Raw genomic sequence first — 8,798 nt, 5'->3', positions numbered from 1 at the left:
ATGTGATCCATCACCACACACAACTCAGACATGTCCAAATTCAATACATGTTCTGCTGAGATGAAGCAATGTTAAAGTTTAACGTAATGTTAAAGTAGCGCATGTATTGAACTTGGACATGTCAGGGTTATTTGGTTGATGGCTTAAACCTTCCATCAACCCACACACCACAATATAGTCCACAGATAGAAATCTGTAAATAGGAGCTATCTTAACTTAAGTGTGTGCTTATCGCTGGTTTAACCTGTGTGACCTGATGAGTGTCAAAATGAATAAAGTAAAATTCAAAATGCAGGACAACTTGTAACTACTACAATAGCTTGTATTGTTAATAACTGTTAATAACTTAAAAGTTGTGTGTAAGCATAGTTGTGATATAAACCATGTTGATCTTGGTCTACCTTTTAACTTTCCGCATTTGATAAAAATTGTGTATTTTTAACATGCTTTATTAAAAACACATGAAGGGTAATTATCAATGACATTTTTGCAACAGTTAACTATGTGACAAATAAAAGAACAAGACAAAATCAATTTGGCCGAGATAGCACACTGTATTGATAGCACACTAGATCAAGCTTATCAGATTTGCCAGAATTGAGTCAAGTTAAATGATTACAGCCATGTGTTCTCATGGTGGTTTAATGCAGCTGAGACTGATGCTGAAGTATTACTAAGTGAAATTGAAGTCATCATAAAAACCTCTAACTGAAGTCAACTGTATTTGTAAAGCCCTCCTATTCATAGTTACATTCTCAAAGGGCTTCACATGCCGAACTTCTCTCTCTTCTCCCTCTGGAGAGCAATCAAAAACCCAGACACAATTTATGATATACTGTGCTTCATTAGCAGCTGTTTATTGTAGCATCTTACAAGTTTACAACTTTGTTTTTATCGCTGCTATTAATTTAATGCAGTGATTTCATTTTGAGATCCATCAAAAGTAACGAGGTCGTATTCTGTAAGTTACCAATATGGGTAATACTTGTTTTCTTTTTTTTAAGATGTTGTCGATGACATTACTACCTGCGACATGAAGGGAATTGACACCAGGGAGGAATAAAAGGTGGCCACAGAGTGACCTGCTTGTTCTCGTCATCAAAATACATTTTATTTAATGGTCCATATTCAAATGATCCTGCTAATTTACTTACTCATTATGGCATCTATGACATAATGAGGTGCTGAACAAAGTACTTGCAAAGGAAACATTTAAATCCCCTACTTCCTAAATAAATTGCTGCTGTATTTGTACGCAATATTCTGTAAAGGGTTTGTGCTGGATTAAAATTTTGCTTTGGTCATTTTTCAAATACTTTTCTGTTGCAAGCATACCTGTGATTACAAAACGTATTGTATATATTATTTTAAAAGACTCAATAATTAATTAACACATCACATACATCAGATTAACAGAATTATAAATAAAGATGTTCAAAAATATTATATTGATATATTTACTTTACTTACAATAAAGGGTTCACCTTTACCTCTTAGGGCGCACTCACACTAGGCAAAGTTGCCCTGTACCGTACTCAAGTACAAAAGTACAATTTCCCTCCCCCCCACTGTGCTGCTGGCCTGTGCTCACGCTAGGCAATCTCAACTGGGTCTGAGTATGGTTTCCTCTTGTACACATAGGTTGCGTATCCGGGCGTGTGCGTGTGTCGGCTCATTAGCATCTGTACCGTCGCCTGAGCACACCACTCTGAAGTGGCCACAGAATTGAACTGTACTTGAGTACGGATGGCGTCACACTAGCCAAACGATCTAGACTTTAGGGGGCAAATGTACTCGGGCACGGTTCAGATGGCCTTGTGTGAGTGCGCCCTTAGAGAGGAAAATTAAATTAATCAATGTATAGGATACTCTCTACAGTACAAAGACATCTTATTCCAAAAAGTGTTTGGTTCAGTGGCGGTGTGCGTGCTTGAGTGTGTGAGTCTGTGCGTGTGTGTTCATTATCGATGTAGTGCTTCATTATCGATGACGCACTACTGTGATACAGTCAGCACAATTCAAAATAATGGACTACTGCCACGGAGGTATAGGGAAACGTAGAGTAATACAGTAACCAATGTCATCCACAGCCTACAGAGTATCGTCTGAAATACAGAAAATCAAACGTCCGTCTGGGATGGAAAAGACGAGGTGATCAAATTTTACTTTTGATGTGATCGAAGAAATACATGTAAAGATTATTTCCTTATTATGAATATATGTAATTTCATTATTACAAAGACAAATAACAATTCATTTCTGAGTCAGCCATCAGAATATGCTTCAGCTGTGTTAATATAGATTAGTGGGGAAGGAGGCTGAGGACTCAGATTCTCACTCATCATTTTACGTTTGATATTTTTCAATATTATCATAACTGATGGTGTGTAGGTGGGCCTGGAATAATGTGTACGTATAATAGGATTATAGAAATCCAATTATCCACCCCAGAATATTCCTTTTTCAATTCTTTGGAATCTAAAAAAATCTCTGCATGCCAAACGGGGCCTTGGATGGTGACTCAAAGAAAAGTAAAGGGATTTCAGTGTTACAGATCAAATCCGTCTTAATCGCTTTGGTTATCAAAGTAAATAAATACTTATTTAAAAAACAGGAGACACAGCAAAAATAATCTTGTAATAAAGACAAAATAAATGAAGTAAATAAATACATTAAACAAAATACACTAGATGAGACTTTAGCATAAGGGGAGGCTAAATACGACATGACATCTACCTAAATGAAACCTATTAAAGAATGTTTCAATAAGTGACTTTGTCTGAAATAAATTTGAATTTGAATTAAGTGGCTAATTTGGCAATGACAATTAGGAAAATAACTGTTGGGATAAAGGTTCCATTAGCAATATATAAAGACATGTTTGTCATTCGCTGTCCCCAAATAATTGCTTCTTTAACATTGTATTAGCAGAAATACATGTGGGTGCCATGTGTATAAAATCATCCATGTGACACATGTGCTGCACGTTTTTTTACGAGTGCATGTGTATTATAATTATTAGTGTGCCTGCATAAATGTAAACCATATCTAAATATCTTAAGTCTATCGAAGGCAGAAAAGTGGTATTGGGATTAGAATGTGACGACCAATTTCATTCAGGGGACTTTGTCAGCACAACCATTCATCACTGCACACAATATACAGAGGTCCACTTAGTCCTAAACTCATTAAATCTTCCAGGAAACACGCACAGAATATTTCAACAATAACTTGTATGTTGTGACCAAGCATTGCGTCACTCACAGGCGGGTATGGGGTTTTGAATTAGTGAGACTCTGGTTGAAAGAGGACACACACAAACATGAGCACATGTGCGGACACACACACACACACACACACACACACACACACACACACACACACACACACACACACACACACACACACACACACACACACACACACACACACACACACACACACACAGACGTCTGCGGTATCTTTTTTTGTGGGCAATTAACAAGATAAGAATAGCACTCAGACACACCTTCACACCTGAGAGGCGATTAGAACAATAACAACAACAACAGCTGCCCATGACAAAGCTCTTCTGCACAGGACTTCCAGACAATCATGCGTCCTTCTCTCCACTCCTTCCCGGCAATGTCCCCAAACACCAATCAGGAGTATGGATAAGTGCACATCCCAAAACAGTACCATAACTAGCGATAGAGAAAGTCAATTAGTAGTAGGCGTTGCTGCTTGTACGACTTCTCCTGAGTTTATGAGTCTTAGGATTCCACTGTACTTTGTTGGCTGTATATCAATTTATAACAGCTGGGGTTTGTATAAAACAACGTTTGCTAAAAATAAGAATGCACCACTTGTTTTTAATGAAAGAAAAAGACATGGTGGCTATAAAATAAAGCCAGACTAACTAGATCTTTCATAACTCTTAAAATACACTATGGAATGAATTACTATTTAATGTGATGTTTAAGGGCTTCAATGACATTTTAAATCGTGCTTCTCCGACAACAGAAAATACACTCCAAACACAGGGAAAGAGTGAGAGACCATTGATGTTCATTAGAACCTCTTAAAAACTCTCCTGCTCACACAATACTCACATTTATCCAAGCACCAAAAACAGACACTATGTTCTATATCACATGAAGCATAAAACCATATCTCTTCCTGTACATGCCACACCTTGGTTAAAGAGAATATGAAATGACCAAATAGTCCAGCACCAATATGGACCAACATGAAGCCACAGTCTAATTTTTGTGTGTCTTTGACAAGTGGTGACTGATCGTCTGCATATGCAGCATATGCCATAATTAGGTTACTACATTGTATCGCCACTGGACTCCCTTCCTGCTATATTTTTCATAACAATGGCAAAAGATGCTGTAATAGTATAGAGCTGTCCACAAAGAGGGTCTCTTTGTTGGGTGACCTGCTTCAAATAAAGGTGACACTTGTGTATAGTAGCCTAAACCCAGGAGTGAATTTATGTACACAGCTATATGCACATCTTTAATTAAAAAGGTACGGATAGTCCACTCTGTCTAAGGACTTTTCCTTAACCAATGCCAAATCAGAACTGAAAATCAGAATAGACATAAAGAGTGTTTTTGGTCATTTGATGTTATAGACACGAGGGCACACATAAACACATTATATCTGGCTATTAATGAATCCTGAGTGACCCTTTGAAGAAACAGGAGGGAGCATAATTTCTTACCACAGCTGAATGTTTGCAATCACATATAAGACACCAAACCACACATTTTCACCAAATAATGCTATTTTTTTTAAAACTACCTTTCTAAGTGGACCCTGGAAAACATTGAATTCAGGTAGGGCTTTTAACATAATGTGCAAACATAGCACACAATTCAGCATGAAACAATCCCCATGAATTGCAACTGCTTTGTTCATCATACAATCTGCCACATGGTAAAGAGCCATTCTCAAACCTAAAACAATGCATTTATGAAGCTCCCTTGGTACTTTCTATTCCAGAGCCAAAGGGAAAGAGCTGGGCGCATCCATCTCCCTGAGCCTTGAGAACCCTGTTGCTCCTGCAAGTGTGTTCCCAAGATAACTTTCCATTTACCTTCACAGTGTTCCCAGCAACAATTTAAGATGTGAGAGATATGTGACTTTGCTTCCAAATTATAATCTAGTAATGTGCAGACCTTCTAACCAACATGCCTCAAATATGCCATACTCAAAGGAAATTGTGTCCATGTATTTTATCACCCAGCCCCAGAGTCAAATCAACCTGACTAGGGCGAGGTGAGACGGCTTCAACCAGCCATCATCCACACAAACACTAAATAGATAACCACATCTTGTGATGGAGGCTCGGTAAGTAGAACGTACCAGACATAGAACACCCTGTCCCGTAAATACTCTTATGTAGTGTCCTTGTAGCATCCATAGCATCCAGTCCAACCCAGTATGGACTGGGTTGGACCTTGAGTTACGCATAACAATAATTGTCACCATATCTCTACCAGGGGTGAGTCAAAATAATCCATTATTTGTTCACAATAATCAAGCAATTTTGGGTTGATTTGTTTTGTAAAGTTAGGGTTGGCAATTCTAGAGAACTCTAAAAAACGGCCTCCATCAGGATCCCCTCCCCCAAAAATCACATGAGTAGAAGGCTAGCTTTAGCAATAGGTCTTAGCCTTGTGTCTACGCAATCAGGGCAAGGACAGAGTGGACTCTCTGAGGTAGAGGGACAGACAAGTAGGTTAAGGTACAGGCCTGCCACAGATAGCAGATTAATTTATTCTTTTTGTCAGAGCATTGATTGTTTATTGATTATTGATTGCTGTCAGGATGTTGTCTGGATTGCTGTCGAGATGCGATCATTTCAACAAATATGAATCTATAAATTGCCTACCCAAGCATTAAAGTTCATTAGCATGTCAGTATATATTATATGATATTAAAGTAATATTCCACTGTCTAAAATAATATAAGCCTATCCCAGACACAAGTAGGGTAAATATAAGCCAGGGCTTATAGCTATAAGCAGCAGAACCAATCTACCTTATGTAGAACTGTAGAACTATATGAATAATGGAACGCTGCTTCAAGGCACAGTGATGAGACAAAGCCTTACATACGTGTTAAACCCACACAGCCATGTCGGGACTGACACTAAATGTTTTGGATTTTCTGTGTCTAAAATAGATGAGTCCTATTTGAAAATAGAGCCATGTCACATCTGTGAGCACTGCTCTGTGAAATAACATCATTCTACTTCTTATTTCTGTCCTGCTGCAAATATGAAGATCTATATCCTTTGGGCTTTGCTGAAAAACCCAATCTGGTGGTTACAAATTAAAGGTGGTTGAAGTCACAAGCGACAGTCGGAAATCGAACAAAATGCATCACCCTTTCAATTCAGGACAAATTACAGATTATATTGTTTAACAATAATACTGAATAATACAAAATACTGTTTGGTACCTCCAGATGTGGAGGTTAAACTGCAGCAAAGACTTGCTGGGCCATCAATATGAACACAATATTCAGTACGTGCAAGGAATTCATTTCTGACGTGATGGCCAATTACCTGATTATTCACTTATATCACCAAACTATTATTCAACCAGGGAAAATATGGGTTGTGCTCATTCCGAATATACACATCTAGACAGCAGGATTAATAATTAAACAAAGCAGACATTTGACATGAAACACTCTAAATGAACAAACTTCACATAACTCATAATCCTTTGAGACGTGAAGGGGCAAGACGTGAATATGAACGGCCAAATTAAGATTGAGCGAGTCATGGCTACAAGAGTCTACATAAATATATATATGAGAGAGAGAGAGAGAGAGAGAGCCGGAGAGGTAAGCAGGTTGAGTTGATGATTCATTTATGTGCTTAAACCTATTTTACACTGCCTCCCCTGTTCATTCTGCGACAACAATAGGAAGTAATTACCCATGTGTTGGTAAATTACATGGCTCCTCTCTTTGTGGGTGCAGGACACAGTATGGTGCCATTCTATCCAAGGCATGGGTCTGACCTACGAAGAGGAGGGATATATGGAAGAAGGAAAGACACATTAAAGAGAGGACGTTGCTGGGAATGTAGTGCAGCCAAGAAATGCACCCATTACCGTCTTCCTGAGGTACAACGTGCTGTGGAGGAAGTGGACAACATCTGGGTAATGTAACTGTTCCCCCACATGGGTGCTCATAAGCCTGCAGTGCAACAAAGTACAAGGGTTGGTGTAAAACCAATCAGAACAGTGTGTTATGCCCAATGACCAGAGAGATGATGAGGGGAAACCCACTGATTCTATGACAGAGTCAGTTGTTTTCGCTACATCCTTACACAATCCATGTATCCATATTGGAACCAAGCAACCTTGAAGGCTTCTGAATTGAAAGATTTGCTATAGACATAGCAGCTGTAGGGAAAAAGCTATACCTATGGAGTTCAGTCATTCTAGATGATATTTGGATATGTATTCCTCGACCTCTCCTAGGGTGCATCATTACTCTCTTATTTTTGTCAGAGCATTGATTTATTTTTCAAGTAAATATATTTTAAGTAATTTTGTATTCATAAGGTTGTAATATATTTTTTTTTCTTTTGCGAAATACCAGAAAAGCACGAGACCAAACTCTGACTGCCTGAATAAGTTTGTTGCCGGTTCCTTTCTTACAGCATGTCCCGCCTGGTGCCTTCCTGTACTGATTGCTCTGAGAATTGGGCCGGTTCCCACTCTGCACGTTTCATTAACTGATTAGATTTCAGTTCTACACCATATTTTTTAATTAGTTATGTGAACATGAGCTGAATGTTGAATTGCTCCAACAAATAACCCAAAATAATACCAATAAATGAATACAATTAAATGCATCATTTTAAAGTTCATCATTATTTTTACTTCTTTCGTAATATTGGTTCCATTATTGCCACCAGTGGCTCGCTCTGTGAAGGCTAAATAAAAGTTTCATGTAGTTGTTTGTGGATGTTTTATGTATGTGTGGAAGAGAGGATAAGCAAATGGAGATTAACTGAACGACTAATTCAAGACTCTTGTCAGTAAGGCTTCTTTGTGATAACGTGTGTTCACTCTTAGATCAGTGATCACATGATTGGTTTGTCTTGAGCTATGTTTTACATGTTTTCCGAACACTTAAGCTTGTGTGTTCTCTGGTATGTATGGGAATTGAGTTCCATTTCCATTATCCGTTATCCGTTACCAGTTCCATTATCTGGCGCTCGGACTGTAAATGCTGACGGTCCAAAAGCAGTTTTCCTAAATTGAGTGGAGCGGTCTCCTTGGACTGGTGCCCTTCTCTCCCTCGCTTTACCCCTGCAGAACGACACCCACTGGTTAAGTGATGATGGCGCAAAATCATGAAATAATTCATACATCATCAAGCACAGATCTGCAAAACAAAAAAAAAGAAGAAAAAGAAGAAAAAAAAGAAAACGGTCAAAGGTCGATAAATTATACTTTGGAATGATGATACAAAGATGGTGGCTCCTTGGTTGATTATCAAGCATCGTATAGATTGTTTGTAAAATAGTTTTTGTGTAATGTTCAGAGCGTAGGCACACCTGGCTGGGACGAGCGTGGAGAGCAGTAAGATGTGCGTGAATATCATTGAGTGCAGCGGAGCATCTGCCAGGGGTAGCCGATGCCAAATGTGTCTAAAATGCATCAGGCCAGCTTCTGTACACATACAGAAACTTTTTGATGCGCCTTAAAAATGTAAGCTAGAACCGGGAATGTGGTGTAAACAGTTGGTAAAGCTGTGTTTACTTTAACTCTGTTGTTTGT

The sequence above is a fragment of the Micromesistius poutassou genome (genome assembly GCF_964030765.1).
Source record: "Micromesistius poutassou genome assembly, chromosome: 6".
In the NCBI taxonomy this organism is placed as follows: Eukaryota; Metazoa; Chordata; class Actinopteri; order Gadiformes; family Gadidae; genus Micromesistius; species Micromesistius poutassou.
The sequence above is the reverse complement of the archived record's forward strand: the minus strand, read 5'-3'. Positions refer to the sequence as shown.